Below are 16021 nucleotides of genomic sequence, written 5' to 3'. Positions count from 1 at the left end.
TTTTAAAGTGTCATCTCTTAATTTATGCAACAACAAGATATTTCTCAATTGGATTGTGATATGCAATGAAAAGTGGATTTTATACAACAACCAGTGATGACCAGCTCAGTGGCTGGACCAAGAAGTTCCAAAGCACTTCCCAAAGCCAACTTGCACCAAAAACAGGGTCATGGTCACTGTTTGGTGATCTGCTGCTGGTCTGAGCCACTATAGTTTTCTGAATCCCAGTAAAACCATTCCATCTGAAGAGTATGCTCAGCAAATCAATGAGACGCACTGAAAACTGCAGCACCGCAGGTGATGTTCACCAGAAAGGGCCCAACTCTTCTCCACTATGACGCCTGACTGCATGGCGCACAACCAGTACTTCTAAAGCTGAGCGAATTGGGCTATGAAGTTTTGCTTCATCCTCCATGTTCACCTGACCTTTTGGCAACCAACTACCACTTCTTCAAGCATCTCGACAACTTCCTGCAAGGAATAATGCGTTCACAGCCAGCAGGAGGCAGAAAATGCTAAGAGTTTGCCAAATCCCTAAACGTGAATTTTTATGCTACAGGGATAAACAAACTTATTTCTCATTGACAAAAATGCATTGATTGTAATGGTTTCTATTTTGATTAATAAATATGTGTTTGAGTCTAGTTAAAATGATTTAAAATTCGGAGTCCAAAACCATAATTACTTTTGCACCAACCTAATGTAACAGCCAGTAAGCACATAAAAGATGCTCAAGATCATTAGCCATTAGGGAAATGCAGACCAAAGGCACAGTTAGATACCTCTTCACACCCATTAGGATGGCTATTACAAAAAAGAAAAATAAAGCAAGTGTTGAAAAGGATATGGAGAAATTGGAACCTTTGTGCATTGTTAGAAAGGAATGTAAAATAGTGCCACCTCTGTTGAAAACAGCATGGCAGTTCCTTAAAAAATTAAAGATGAAGTTACCATGTGATCCAGCAATTCCATTTCTGGGTATATATACAAAAGAATCAAAAGCAGGGACTCGAAATGTTACTTGCACACTCATATACACAGCAGCATTAAAAAGGTGGAAGCAACCCATGTCCATAGACAGATGAATATATAAACAAAATGTGGTAGAGAGGTTATTGGAATAAATAAATAAATGTGGAATATTTATTTAACCTTAAAAAGGAATGAAATTCTGACACACACGACGTGGATGAACCTTGAAGATATGCTATGTGAATTATGAAATAAGCCAGGCACAAAAGGACAGATGATTCCTCTTATATGAGATACTCAGAGAAGTCAAACTCACAGAGACAGAAAGTAGAAGGATTGTTGCCAGGGGCTGGGGGCAGGGGCTGTGGAGGAATGGGTGGTGGGGGCGGTTAGTGTTTCACATATAGAGTTTCAGTTGGGGAAAAGGAAAAAGTTCTGGAGGTGGATGGTGGTGATGGTTGCAGAACAGCATGCAGGTGCTTATTGCCACAGAATTGTATGCTTAAAAATGATTAAAATGGTAAATTTTTATGTTATGTGTATTTTTCACAATAAAAAATGTGAAATTACCTAAGAAGAGATTCTGCAAAGCAGATGCATTTCAACTAAAGCAACCTCCACCCCCCCCCCCCAGTAGGTCCTTCTTAGGACCCGACCTAAGGTTGGGGGAGGTAGGAGGCCTAACTCTTTAAAAGTTCTTTAGCCTTTGGTGGAGATGGAAATGGGAAGAAAAGAGGAAGGGCTTCAAAAATTAGAGTCCTAAGACACCTCTGGGTGAGGACATCTCCTGTCATCCTTTCCTGGTAGGAATCAGCACTCTGTCCTTTCACAAGAGGAAAAGTCTGGAAGTGGGTGTGCAAGCTTACACGTGTGTATACGCATGTATCATGTATTGGTGAGTGTGTGCACATGCACTGATGCAGGGGGCTGTCTCTTACTGAAAGAAATACATTAATCAAACCATCCCCCAAGCTTAGTAGCTGGGCCCGGTGGCCCCTGTCAGACTGCATGGCCCTCCTTCCTAGTCACACCGACTCTCTGCTGTGGGACCAGAGACTCTTCATCCGGAACACTGATGGCACAGATCTGCAGGCAGAAACTCTCTCAGCCCTTAGTAGCCCCTCAAAAGGAGGGACTTCCTGCCCTGAGGCTCAGCTCAGCAGCCAGTGGCTGACAAGCTTTGCTGTGAAATTCTGTCCTTTCAAAATAAGCTCACATCTCTAACCTGAGCAGGGCCAGTACTTCTGTTATCAGTGAGGATCCCATGCACCCACAAATGCTGACCCAGGCTTCCTGCCCTGGGTCGGGGCCCGCCTGAACAGGGCTCTGAGATGATTATGGAGATCTGAGTGCTGGAGATAAGGGCAATTGCACCTGGACTTTGGCTGGGGTGTTCTGGAGGCTGCGGCAGGCACGCCAGCTTGCCACCACCATGCCCTGGCGGTGGCCGTGCCTGGGTTCAAATCCCAGCGAGTTCCTCCATTCTCATGGCCTCACTTGCCTCTCCTATAGAATGGGAGTGATACTAATAGCTCCCCAGAAGGGATGTCAGGAGGGAGAGAAGAGGTAACGATGAATGTTGGGGACTGAATGGACAAAATGCAGCATCCTTGAAAGACGCCACACTGCCACTTCAGTTGCAGTCCATGATGAGTGAAGCCAGTCTAGGAACCCTAGGGCAGAGGGAACTGAGAGGGGGAAAGAAAGTGGAGGGGAGAAAGGAAGGAGGGTTGGGGAGCCGGGATGGGGTATGAGCGCACTCAGGAGCAACGGGCCTTGGGAGAGCCACCTTCCTCCCAGCTGCACCCAAGCTCTGAGCCACGCCCCGTCTATCTGTGCATCACACTGTCTGGATCCGTGCCTCTGCCCCTTCGTGAGGGAAGGTAAGCAGAGAGTCAGAGCACATCTTGGGGCTCGGGGAGTGCTGCCCAGATGGCCTGATCTGGGGGGACATCTCACCCAAACATTGTCCACCTCGATTGTTCGGCACTGGTGGGGGTGGGGCAGAGAGAGCATGGGGCATTCTCTGCCCAACCCTGACCAACAAAATAAGAGCAAACTGTTATGCGTAGGATGGTCTCCTCCCAAATTCACATGCTGAAGTCCTAACCCCCAGTACTTCAGAATGCCTCTGGATGAGGATATTTCCTGTCATCCTCTCCGGAGGAAAGGCCTGGAAATGGGTGTATTTGCTCACACACAGGTACACATATCCATCATGTATGTGTGTGTGCATGCACACTCACTGACACAGAAAGGCTATCTCTTACTGAAAGAAATAATTTATTCAAACCATGCCCTGAGCTTAGCGGCTGGGGCAAGTGGCCCCTCAGCCTGTCTGTCCCTCTGGCATGACCTTGTTTGAACATAGGGTTGTTGTAGATGGAATTAGTTAAGAGGAGGTCATGAAGATGGGTCTTAATCCAATATGACTGATATCCTTGTAAAAAGGGGAGATTTGGATATAGAGACACAAGCATACATGTGAAGATACAGGTCAAGATTGGGGCGATCTACAAGACAAGGAATCAATCTACTGACATCTTGACCTTGGACTTCTAGCCTCCAAAACTGAGACAATACATTTTTGTTGTTTAAGCTGCTCAGCAAACTATATACACATCTGGAAAAGGAGCCAGCCTCATGCCTAGGAATAGACACTGGCCAACCCTAATGCCAGCAGTAATCCTTTCTTTGTCAGCTCCATAGTCTGGGAGTTGCCAGAGACTCCTCCAGGAAAGGTCCACTTCCAGAATGCAAAACTAGCATTTTATCTCTCTTGCCCATTCATTCATTCTTTTAGCTAACACCTTATTAGGCTGTGGCTATGTTCCAGATTGAGCTTGGCCTTGGGACTGCAGTAGACAGAGGGCAGGCTTGGTCTCTACCCTTGAATAACTGGGTCTCGGGATAGATCTTTCCCAAACACAAACTGTTAATTGAGGCGGGGAGAGAAGAGCCTGGGAGAACATGGCAAGCAGACTTCTGGTCTGTTCCTCCCTGTCAGCCTTCCCTGTACAGCTGCCAGGCTTTGGGGCACAGGGATCTGGGTTCCCAGGACAGCCTCTCGTGGGTAGAGAGGGCCACACCCCACCCCCAAGGTGGAAACACACTATGTCCAAGGAATGTGGGGTTTCTGGCTGTCAAAGATAATCTTTTGCTGGGGCCGATGATGCTGCAGAACACAGCTAGCACTTGTGGTCTGCAGTATGTGTTACAATCATTTCTCTCCAGCAGGCCTCTCAGTCCTGGAGCAACGCAGGAATAACAACGAGGATGGCCCTCATTTACAGCTCTGTGAACTGAGCTTCCCAGAGTCCTCTGGGCAGGGCTCTGTGGGGATTATGGAGCCAAACTCTAGGTTGCCTGTTCGGTGCCCAGTGCCAGTGGCCCTGCTTGAACTTGAGCTGTGAGAACAGGTGAGACGTGGACTCCTCCAACCAGGCTTAGAGTAGGGAGCCTACAGAGCAGTGCAGACCCCAGGTGGGCTCAGCCTCCTCGGGTGTCTGGCAGCCTGCAGACCAGCAGGCAGCTTGCAGAGGTACAGTTCACCATGTTCTCCTCTTACTCCAGAAAACATTCAGAAGATGCACATTATCCACAAGCTATTGAACAAGGGTTCAGTTTATCAGTGTGGCCTTATCATGTAGTGGCTCTGGGCTCAAATCCTGACTTATTAGCTGAGTGACCTTGGGCCAGTTACTTATCATCACCAAGCTTCAAGTGCTTCATCTGTAAAATGTGGCTGTAATACCATACACCTGCTTTTGAGGGTTGTTTTGAGAGGTAAGCTATATAACTTACAGAAAGTGTCTGGTACAATGCCCAGCACAGTAAGCACACTCTTTAATCATTAGACATTCACATGAGTATTGAGATTAAGATCTGGGCTTTGCATGCTGTTGGACTGGAAGAATTAATATTGTTGAAATGGCCATACTACCCAAAGCAATCTACAGGTTTAATGTGATCCCTATCAAATTACTTATGACATTTTTCACAGAACTAGAACAAATAATCCTAAAATTTATATGGAACCATAAAAGACCCAGAATTGCCGAAGCAAAGTGGGAGGGTTATAGACTTCAGACAATACTCCAAAGCTGCAGGAATCAGAACAGCTTGGTATTGGCACAAAACCAGACATATAGGTCATTGGAACACAATAGAGAGCCCAGGAATAAACCCACACACCTCTGGGCAATTAATGTTCAGCAAAAGAGGCAAGAATATACAATGGGAAAAAGATAGTCTCTTCAGCAAGTGGTGTTAGCCACATGTAAGTCAATGAAGTTTGAACACATTCTCACACCGGGCACAAAAATAAACTCAAAGTGGCTTAAAGACTTAAACATAAGACCTGATACCATGAAACTCCTAGAAGGGAACAAAGGTAAAACATTCTATGACATAAAAAGTACCAATGTTTTCTTAAGTCAGTCTCCCAAGTCAATAGAGATAAAAACAAAAAGAAACAAATGGGACCTAGTCAAACTTACAATCTTCTGTACAGCAAAGGAAGATGAAACGAAAAGACAAACTACAGACTGGGAGAAAATATTTGCAAATGATGCAACTGACAAGGGCTTAATTTCCAAAATATACAAATAGTGCATACAACTAATTAACAAAAAACACAAATAACCCAATAGAAAAATGGGCAAAAGATCTAAATAGACATTTTTCCAAAGAAGAAACACAGATGACCAACTGGCACATGAAAAGATGCTCAACATCGCTTTAGAGAAATGTAAATCAAAACTACAATGAGGTACCATCTCACACCAGTCAGAACTACTGTTGCTGTTCAGTTGCTAAGTTGTGTCCGATTCTTTGCGACCCCATGAACTAGAGCGAGCCAAGCTTCTATGTCCATCACTATCTCCCTGAGTTCGCTTAAACTCATGTCCATTGAATCAGTGATGCCATCCAAGCATCTCATCATCTGGCACCCCCTTCTCGTTTTGCCCTCAATTTTTCCCAGCATCAGGGTCTTTTCCAATGAGTCAGCTCTTCACATCAGGTGGCCAAAGCACTGGAGATTCAGCTTAAGCATCAGTCCTTCCAATGAATATCCAGGGTTGATTTCCTTTAGGGTTGACTGGTTTGATCTCCTTGATGTCCAAGGGACTTTCAAGAGTCTTCTCCGGCACCACAGGTACAAAGCATCAATTCTTTGGCACTCAACCTTCTTTATGGCCCAACTCTCACATCCATACATGACTACTGGAAAAAACATAGCTTTGACAGTCAGAATGGCCAACATTAAAAAGTCTACAAATAATAAATGTTGGAGAGGGTGTGGAGAAAAAGGGAACTCTCCTACACTGTTGCTGGAAATGTAAATTGGTGCAGCCATTTTGGAAAACAGTACGGAGGTTCTTTGAAAACCTAGAGTTGTGATATGATCCAGCTATCTCACTCCTGGGCATATACCCAGACAAAACTATAATTCAAAAAGATACATGCACCCTGATGTTCATAGCAGCACCATTTACGATAGCCAAGACATGGACACAATCTAAATGTCCACCGACAAATGTATGGATAAAGAACATGTGGTATATAAATACAATGGAATATTACTCAGCCATCAAGAAGAATGAAATAATGCCATCTGCAGCAACATGAATAGATCTAGAGATTATCATACTAAATGAAGTCAGTCAGAAATAGACAAATGCCATATGCTATCCCTTATATGTGGAATCTAAAATATGACACAAATCAACATGTCTATGAAACAGACTCACAGACAGAAAACAGACTTGTAATTGCTAGAAGGGAGGTAGTTGGGTTAGGGAAGAATTGGAAACTTGGGATTAGCAGATGCAAACGCTAGTATATACCGGATGGATAAACAACAAGATCTTGCTGAATAGCACAAGGAACCATATTCAATAGTCTGTGATAAAATGTAATGGAAAAGAATATATATAAAAAACTGAGTCATACACAGCAGACATGAACACATTTAAATCAACTATACTTCAATAAAATAAAAAAAAGTATGTGGGCTTTGACCATCTGGATTTGAATTCAACTCCATCATTTACTGGCTGTGTGATCTCAGGCAAGTTTCTTCCCCACTCTGTGGTGGAAGCTGTGGTCTGCTGCCCCAAGCCCCTTTAAGACTGAGGCGCTCAGTCCCGAGCTGCTGGCAACGTTGGTGGCTGATGGGTCCCAGTTGCGCTTCTCTCCAGGACTTGCCCTCAGTGGAAGAAAGTCACCTTGCTCAAGGTCACATGTTCCCTCCCCCAACTCCTCAAACCTGCCTCCCCTGGAGGGTTGAGGAAGGCATATAAAGGCCTGACCCTCTGGCTGCACAGCAGGATAATCCTGAAGGGACACTGGAGCTCCTTGTGGGATCAGCTGGGATCTCCCTTGCTACAGCATTGCATTTCAACTCCTCTCTGCCCATTTCATGAATCCTCACCCCCTTGTAGGTACTGTTCCTGAGAGCTCTCCTCAATAAATCTGCACACACACCCGTCTCAACCCAACCTGTGACAGTGAACAGTGATGCCAGGAGACAGGCTAGGAATAGACTTCAAAATGGGATCTTGGTGCTGGATCGTGGTCTAGCAGGCAATAAGGACCTCAGGCACATAGGCTGGGAGTCTTCTGGAAGGCAGTGCATAGGTTTGTGCTGGTTGCTGTGCACTGCGTCCTGTGAGCTGAGAACCAGGCTCTGAGTGTGAGCCTGGAGCCACATTCCCATCAGCAGAAAGTGCTGCCCTTGTAGGCCTTGTTTTCCTCAGAGGTGAGGGCATGCGAGACACCAATTGGACAAGTTGATTTACTGAGATTTCTTCAGCTCTCGGATTCTTCGCAAGTGAACTAGTGATGGAAGTGGGTCGGGGCTGACAGGAGCAAAGGGAATGCCTTAGAGACAAGAGTGTGAATATGCGAGGTGGTGGTGGGTGGAGGGGTCTTTAGGGGATTTTGTGTGTTCCCACCTTCCCTGAAGTGGCCAGGCTGATCTTGGGGTCAGGCCCCTAGCCCTCCCCCAGGCCCATGGGTTCTAATTCTGACCTCAGTGAGCTTGGATTTTTGTCCACTTCTCTCAGGAAAAGCTTGGCTTCATAGATTTCTCTTTCTTCCTCCCACATCTGTCCACAGCCTGGCAGGAAGGTGTGGGCTCAGGATCACTCAGTTACAGAAGTAGGAGAATCAGACCCATGTCGTGGGGTCTGGTGCATGGGGCCTTGGGTTTGTGCTCCTGCACTGGCCTGGGCAGGCGGGACCTACTCCATCCCCTCTCCATCCCCTCCAGGAGACACATGAGCACTTGACTCACCATTGTTGCCTCCCCACCAGCCCATGAGGCAGACACTCAGGGAAGAAATGGAGGCTCTGAAGGGTTCACTGTCTTCTTGAAGGTTCCATGGCTCATGGAAGAGTCACTTCCCTCCAGCACAGAGTAGCTCCAAGCCCAGTCCTCCTGCTGGCCTGCTCTGCTCCTCACTGGGGCAGACTCAGAACTGTTTGGCAAGAGATGAGAGGATGTGAAACATCAGGACTGTGATCGGGACAATGGAAGGTTTTAGGTTTGCTTGTTTATTTATTCATTCCCAAATGAAAATTAGTTAGATAGAATGCTTTAAAATTCAAAATTTAAATTTAAAGAAAAAAAAGGTAAAGTAAAAATTACCCTTAAATTCTACCAACTGGAGACAGTTACTGTTAACAGTTTGGTGAACAGATTTCCAGACGGCTCCGTGTGTGTGTGTGATATTTTATGATAATGGAATCATCAGCTGTTTCATAACCAACTCTTTTTACTCAACAATATGTCATGGAAATCTTTCCACATGGGTAAATATAGCTCTGTCCTTCATTTGCTGGCTGCAGACCATCCATTGTATTTCACTGCAAGTGAAAATATGCATTATCTTGCATTTATCCAACCTAAAACCCTGGGCATTTAGGTTGTTTGCAAGATTTTGCTGTCACAGAGACTCTCTGATGAACATTACCACACTTCTATCTTGGCCATTTGTCCACCTGTGGTCTCCGGGCACATTCTAGCATGCTGATCTTAGAGAAAATTCCCACAGCAGCGGTGGCTACTCTGCTGCCTCATTCCAGTCACAGAGTTTTGTTTTCCAGGGGCTCCTCCACATTCTCTCATGGCGGCTCAGCAGACACACGCTCAGGGATGCAGCTTTTTTTTCTCTTGGGCAGCTCTGGGTAGGATGCAGGGTGGGCTTTGACCCCAACCTGTGAAATTTCCAAGTCCAAATCCAAAGACACAACCAGGCCACATGAATCAGCCCTACAGAGGTTGGTGGGGCTTGAGGGGGGCCTGCAACTCAGCCAGGGGCTTGACTGTGCCCTCTAGGATGCCAAAGGGTCAGGTGAGGCCTAAAGACCTTGGGCCAAAGGCTGCCAGTGGGCCATGATGGAAGCCTGGGCTTGGTACCCCACTGATTCATTTATCGACCTGCGCTTTTATCTAGTAAGGTAGGTCTGTGGTAGGGCTGGTAAGCAGAACCAAGGAAGGGAAGATTTCACAGTTGGAAGAGGAGAGCCCGGAGAAGGCAATGGCACCCCACTCCAGTACTCTTGCCTGGAAAATCCCATGACGGAGGAGCCTGGTGGGCTGCAGTCCATGGGGTCGCGAAGAGTGGGACATGACTGAGAGACTTCACTTTCACTTTTCACTTTCATGAATTGGAGAAGGAAATGGCAACCCACTCCAGTGTTCTTGCCTGGAGAATCCCAGGGGCAGGGGAGCCTGGTGGGCTGCCGTCTATGAGGTCGCGCAGAGTCGGACACAACTGAAGCGACTTAGCAGCAGGGGAGAGCCCACAGGCAGGAGGGCTAACTGCCAATTCTCACGCACTTGAGGGAAGCAAGGTGTGGGGGTTGGAGGGTTTTGGATGGTAGTTACTTCGTTAGCAGACTTTAGTCTATACCTTAGCCAGCTAAGGCTTATTTTTTAAAAAACAAAGTGGCCTTCCCTGGTGGTCCAGTGGTTAAGAATCCACCTGCAAATGCAGTGGACATGGGTTAGATCTCTGGCCTGGGAAGATTCCGCATGCTGCAGGACAACTGAGCCCTCATGCTACAACTAGAGAAGCCCACCTGCCCTAGAGCCCGTGCTCCACAGCAAGAGAAGCCTGTGCTGCAACACGACAGTGACCCCTGCTCACCACAACTAGAGAAAAGCCCACACGGCAACGAGGACCTAGTGCAGCCAAAAATAAATAAATGGAAACTTAAAAGAAAACGAAGTCAGGGCAACTTTCATTGTTATGAATACACTCCCTCAACACTCATACAGAGCTTTTTGCCAAGGGGAGAGACACAGGTGAACCTATTTCACCATTTTCAAAGGCAAGGTTTCCTCTGCGCCCCTCAAGTGTGTCCCAAGGTCATGGGTTGGTTTGCTGGGGTACAATGACTCTATCAGGGGCTGGGTTTGAGGTCTGGAGGAGGCCTGCTAAAGAGGGTGAGAAGGGAATGGGGGAGAGGACAGCAGAGTCCCAGAGTCTTGGCAGTGAGAGCCTATCTATGAGTCATCCAGGTTGTTTCCATGGAGATGACCATCCCTGAGCAGACACCCACCAGACTGATCATGACCTTGACTGTCATGGTTGCCAGTTAGTGCCTCCTCCCAGGAGATGGTCTTCAAAAGTGCTTTCGGGGAAAAATGTACAACCAAGAATACTCTACCCAGCAAGGCTCTTTTTCAGATACCGGGGAGAAATCAAAGGCTTTACAGACAAGCAAAAGCTAAGAGAATTTGGTACCACTAAACCAGCTTTACAACAAATGCTCAGGGAACTCCCCTAGATGGAAAAGACAACAACTAGAAACCGGAAAATCACGAATGGGAAAGCTCACCTGTAAAGGCAGACATAAAGGTAGGAAATCATCCACAGAAAATTACGATATCAAACCCAGACATTGTGAGAAGAGAACAGTACAAATATTGGAATATTGCAGAATATTGGAAATGCATTTGAAATGAAGAGAACAGCAACTTGAAACAATCTTGTGTATACACATAGACTGATATATCAAAACCTCATGGCTACTGTAAACCGAAACACCCTGTTACGAAAATCAAAGTTACCACAAAAAAGAAAATTATAGGCCAATATCGCTGATAAACATGGATGCAAAAATCCTCAACAAGATACTAGCAAGCCCAAATCCAGTAATACATTAAAAGGATCATACACCATGATCAGATGGGAAGGAAACCATAATTTGAAAAGATACATGCATCCCAATGTTCTTTGCAGCACTATTTACCATAGTAAGACATGGCAGCAATGTAAATATCCATTGACAGATGAATGAATAAGGAAGATGTGGTACATATATGCACAATGGAATATTAATCATAAAGAAATAATCGCTGCCTTTTGCAGCAATATGGATACAACTAGAGATCATCATACTAATAAAAATAAGTCAGAGAAAAGACAAATATCATATATCACTTATATGTGCTGTGCTTAGTCTCTCGGTCATGTCCGACTCTTGCGACCCCATAGTCTGTAGCCTGCCAGGCTCCTTTGTCCATGGGATTCTCTAGGCAAGAATGCTGGAGTGGGTTGCCATTTTCTTCTCCAGGGGATCTTTTTGACCCAGGAATCAAACCTGAGTCTCCTGCATTGCAGGCAGATTCTTTACTGACTGAGCTACGAGCGACGCCCTTGTAGCTTATATGTGGAATCTAAAAACAATGATATATATGACTTGTAAAACAGAATCAGACTCACAGACTTGAAAAAATAAACTCACGGTTACCAAAGGGGAAAAGTGGAGGGAGCGATAAATCAAGAGTTTGGGATTAACATATACACACTACTATACATAAAATAATCAGTAAGGACCTACTGTAGAGCACAAGGACTTCTACTCAATATTCTGTAATAACCTATATGGGAAAAGAATCTGAAAGAGTAGATAAATGTATAACTGAATCACTTCGCTGTATCCTGAAATATGACATTGTATATCAATAATACTCCAGTAAAAATTAAAAGAGCTCTTGCTGTATTCTTCCTCTTGCTAAGACAGGAGGGCCCCACCCCTGCTTACTCAGGAAGCTGACAGAGGCAGCACGTGCTGTTAGGGATCCATTTCAGGATAGGGCTGAGGCTGGGCCAGGGTAGAGGATGATCAGGCTCCTAGCAGCCTCTCTCCATTTCCTGATCTTTAATCACAGTACTCTGATTTTCCCCTTCCTCCCCCAGTCTTGGGCTTCCCTGGTGGTGCAGTGGTAAAGAGTTCTCCTGCCAATGCAGGAGACACAAGAGACTCGAATTCAATCCCTGGGTAGGAGGATCCTCTGGAGGAGGGAATGGCAACCCATTCCAGTATTCTTGCCTGGAAAATTCCATGGACAGAAACGCTGGCAGGCTATTTCATGGGGTCGCAAAGAGTCAGACATGACTGAGCACACAGCACACATACCCCCATTCTTAGACCTTGTACTTTTGGGGGATGGCTCTACTAATCCATATGTCGCAGAGGACAACTTATGACCTGGCTGACACCAATCAGAAGGGTCTCAGACTTCTCTCCTGCCACGGCACCATGCCCCATCCTCCCCGATGCAGCGAGAAGTCCAGCTGGCATCCACCTGATGACAGGGGCTGTGGGACAGGGCACAGGTCTGCACAGCTGCTCCGGAGCTCCTTTCAGGGACAAACATTAACCACTCTCTGAGGATACTCAAAGGCTTATGACAGCTGGACTGAATTATTGCTGACACCTCTAATTCTGTGCTTCAGCTAAACATTGTATTCCTCACGGTGCTACTTATTCCTAAGGTCACCTCCTGCTTTATCACTGAAATCCCCCCTGAAGCCCAGCCCTGGAAGTCTCAGATGACACCAACTCTGATTCTTGATTTGAGCCACAGAAGGTCATATAGAGACCCTGGAGACCCACAGATGAAGTTTATTCCCACAGATGAAGACACAAGAACCCAACGACTTTCCCTGAATCACACAGCCTATTAAAAAACCAGGACAAGTCCCCCAAACCCAACTCGTGCCCTTCCCACTGTTAGCACTGTATACCTCATGCGTACATTCAGCTCAAACAATGGATTAGAAAATCAAATTAGAACAGTCTGGCCTGGGCACTGCTGCTCACTCGACCCCAGCGCCTCCCTCTTTTTGCTCTGCTCACCATGTGCTCATCCAGTGCTTGGTGCCTCGCACAGCAAGACTCTTGTGTCTGCTTTCTGGGCCCAAGAAGAGAGAAAGTGCAGACAGCCCGAGTGGCTCCCGTGAAAGCGCCTTCCTGAAATCCCTACTCCGTAACTTCGACTTGTTTCATCAGCCGGGCCTGTGTTCCCTGGCCATTCAGAGTGAAGAGTTTCAGCTGAACTTGCTGACATTCTGCAGCAAACCAAGGTGTGCCAGGGAGGAAGACGTGGGAGGGGATGGTGGATGCCACAGGCAGAGTCTGCCATGAATCTGCCTGGATGGGGATTTTGGCGACTAGTTCTCCGCCGGCAAGTTGCCAGGCCCTTCTCTTCATCCCCCAGTGTCCCAAAGGAGGGCCACAGTAGACAATGCAAAATGGAGTGGGGGTTCTGGGCATGTCAGAAACTAGAAAAGAGGAAGAGGGTCATCCTGACCACATGTGCTCCTCGCGCTCGTCTTTGAGAGCCCTCCCTCTCCTGAGAGCCCTCCCTCGCCTGAGAGCCCTACTCAGAAACGCTTGGTGGGGAACCCAGGGGCAGCGGGAGCCAAGAGCCATGTTACGTGGGAAGCCAAAGTCAGGATGCTGCCCTCACCCTCAGCTACCTTGCTGGGACCCCTTGGCTGGGCACTTCAGCATCATCCTGCACCTCCCTCCCCTCCGCCATGCAGCACGGAGCGTGGTCACAGGCCGCCCCTCCTTCCAGGCTGGTGCAGCTCCCTCCATGAGGGCCTCCGAACTATGCGCCTTTCTCACCAGGCCCCCACCCCACCGGGGCAGCCCTTGTCACGCTCTCACTGTCTTTCACAGTCCTCTCCAAATCGAAGTGGCCTGAGGAGCAGCATCAGAAATGCTCATTCTTGGGCCCCACCCCTGCCCCACGGAGTCAGAAATGCTCAGGGTGGGGCCAGCGCTCCAGGTGGTTTCTGGTAAATGGTCCAGGTTGAGAATCACTAACATGTAATGACTTTCAGGTTGTGAAACAGCTTTTAGGCTGTTTGTGCCAACCCTAAGGCAGCTGGGGAGGCAGAAATAAAAAGAGCTCACCTGGCCCCTTTGTGCTCAGCACCAACCAGGGAATAATCCTGGGAAGATGGAGACTGTTGAGTCTAAGAATTGTTTGGGCTTGGAGCTACAGAGGGCCCATCCAAATCTCCATTTTGTAGAGTTGGGGACTGAGGTTGAGACAGGAGAAAGCATTTCCCTGGGGTGAACACCAAAAGCGGAACTACAGTTCAAATTTCTTCAGCCCTAGGTTTATGTTTCTCCCCAAATTGAAACAACTTAAAAAAATTATAGCATGTATACCTACTGTGTGAACCTTCGTAGGTCGTGGTCCTAAGGAAGCCATCCTCATTGCAAACCTGTAAAGAAAGCCCTGGGGAGGAGTCTGGAGGTGGGGTGGTGTTTCCTCCTCAGTGTGCTGAGAAGCCAGGAGGACCATCCATCCTTGTTGGGGGGTCATTCATTTTCTCACTGTCCCTTCTTCCACACACTAGCCCAGTGGCCTCACCAAATGAGCCCAAGGACAGGGGTAGTGGGCTTTAACTGAACTTGTGTCTTCTGGAGCCCTGAAAAGAGCTGTGCACACAGCAGGCTGGTGCAACTGTCTGCAGCACCCAGACAGTTTCTACCACACGGCTACAAATTTGAAACTTACAAATCAAGCTAACAAACTTAAACGTGTCCTGTCCTCCTACTTTGACAAATAAACCTTTATATAGACTTGGCTGACTGAAATCTGAGGTTCAGAGGGAACAGGCTCCACCTCATAGCTCTTCTTACCCAGGTTCCATCCCGTTCTTTGAGGGCCTGTTCATCAAGCTCCAGCCACACCTCCCTGCCAAGGGCCATCTTTTGACTACCCTTGGAGGCAGGACCTGGAGAAGAGGCCATCCAGACCCTGGAAGCTGGGATAAGAATTTCAGGAGCATGTCTAAAAAATGGGGTCTGGGCTTCAGGTGAACATGTCCCCTTTCCCCATGACTCCTCCAGCTGTTGGGGGCAGTGGTCAGAGAAGGGCTCACTTCTTAAAATGCAGTCCCAGGACTGGCAATATGGACACCTCTTGGGTGCTGGTTAGAGCTGCAGCCTTGCTGCAGACCTACGGAGTCAGAACTGGCAGTCTAACAAGATCCCCAGGGATTCGTGTGCAGGTTTGCAGAGGTTTGTCCTAAGTCATAAAGCTCAGGCCCAAGGTCCGTCTTACCCAGGTCTGCTGCTGCTGCTGCTAAGTCGCTTCAGTCGTGTCCGACTCTGTGCGACCCCAGAGACGGCAGCCCACTCGTCCCTGTGATTCTCCAGGCAAGAACAGTGGAGTGGGTCGCCATTTCCTTCTCCAATACATGAAAGTGAAACGTGAAAGTGAAGTCGCGCAGTTGTGTCCGACTCTTAGCAACCCCATGGACTGCAGCCTACCAGGCTCCTCCATCCATGGGATTTTCCAGGCAGGAGTACTGGAGTGGGGTGCCATTGCCTTCTCCAACCCAGGTCTAGGGGTACTAATAGTGGGTATTAATAAATGTTTGCTCTACGAATGCCAAATGTCACCTAAACCAGCTGAGGTGAGTGGCTTCCCGGCTCACAATTCTTTAATCTCGTCTTTCTCTGGGGCCTCTGTGGCCAGAAGTGATTGGTCCAGCAGCAGTCACCTGACCCACTTTGGGTCCAGATTTCTCCCCCAGAAATCTGAAACTTAAGCCCCCAAATCCAGATCCCAGAGTAACAGCAGTAGCAATAGTTAATATCTCCTGCACCTGTTGTTATGTGCCAAGCACAGTGCTGAGTGTTTTACATATAGTATAAATATCCTATCTTCACATCAACCTCGTCAGGTGGGTATTATTATTCTGTTTGTTGGTTAGAGGAGGAG

At 47.2% G+C, this 16021-nt stretch overlaps 1 long non-coding RNA gene across 8 annotated transcripts; it reads right to left on the bottom strand.

Moving 5' to 3' along the window:
- Positions 1–4124: 4124 nt before the first annotated feature.
- LOC147379811 (uncharacterized) lies at positions 4125–14931 on the bottom strand. Of its 8 annotated transcripts, none has more exons than XR_015134328.1 (4): positions 13132–13675; positions 8273–8456; positions 8008–8095; positions 4125–6195 (listed from the first exon to the last, which is right to left on the bottom strand). It is a non-coding gene; the product is annotated as an uncharacterized LOC147379811 (long non-coding RNA). The 8 variants fall into 8 exon arrangements; XR_015134311.1 differs by having other exon boundaries at positions 4125–6198; positions 13132–13674; XR_015134318.1 differs by lacking the exon at positions 4125–6195 and adding an exon at positions 6381–7835.
- Between the last annotated feature and the right edge of the window lie 1090 nt (positions 14932–16021).

The sequence above is a fragment of the Bos grunniens genome, chromosome 1 (assembly GCF_055505025.1).
Source record: "Bos grunniens cultivar Pamir isolate PY7600 chromosome 1, Bosgru_T2T1.0, whole genome shotgun sequence".
NCBI classification, from domain to species: Eukaryota; Metazoa; Chordata; class Mammalia; order Artiodactyla; family Bovidae; genus Bos; species Bos grunniens.
Note: the sequence above shows the minus strand (reverse complement) of the source record. Positions and strands in the feature narration are given on the sequence as shown.